At 40.4% G+C, this 319-nt stretch overlaps 1 non-coding gene across 1 annotated transcript; it reads right to left on the bottom strand.

Moving 5' to 3' along the window:
• TRNAG-GCC lies at positions 1-71 on the bottom strand. Its single transcript has one exon. It is a non-coding gene; the product is annotated as a tRNA-Gly (tRNA).
• Between the last annotated feature and the right edge of the window lie 248 nt (positions 72-319).

The following is a 319-nucleotide window of genomic DNA, read 5'->3' on the forward strand; positions in this document are numbered from 1 at the left end:
TGCATGGGCCGGGAATCGAACCCGGGTCTCCCGCGTGGCAGGCGAGAATTCTACCACTGAACCACCAATGCTCAAGACTCTTCATCTCCTACATCTTTAAAATTTTGTTTCTGAATTTTTAATTTTTTCTAGCATGTATTCTCTAAGCCTTTCCAATACAAGCTTCCCTCATCTTTATTTCACAAATGGTATTTCCTGTTTGTTGCTAGGAAAAAAAAAAAGAGAGAAAACGAGAGTCCTAACTCTGGACATACTCTAAATATAATCCCTGCTTCGGCTTGAGAGCCAAATCTCACCGAATATTCTTTCTAGTGGCTTT

Source organism: Elephantulus edwardii, unplaced genomic scaffold (genome assembly GCF_000299155.1).
Source record: "Elephantulus edwardii isolate Elephantulus edwardi_28Jun2011 unplaced genomic scaffold, EleEdw1.0 scaffold00167, whole genome shotgun sequence".
In the NCBI taxonomy this organism is placed as follows: domain Eukaryota; kingdom Metazoa; phylum Chordata; class Mammalia; order Macroscelidea; family Macroscelididae; genus Elephantulus; species Elephantulus edwardii.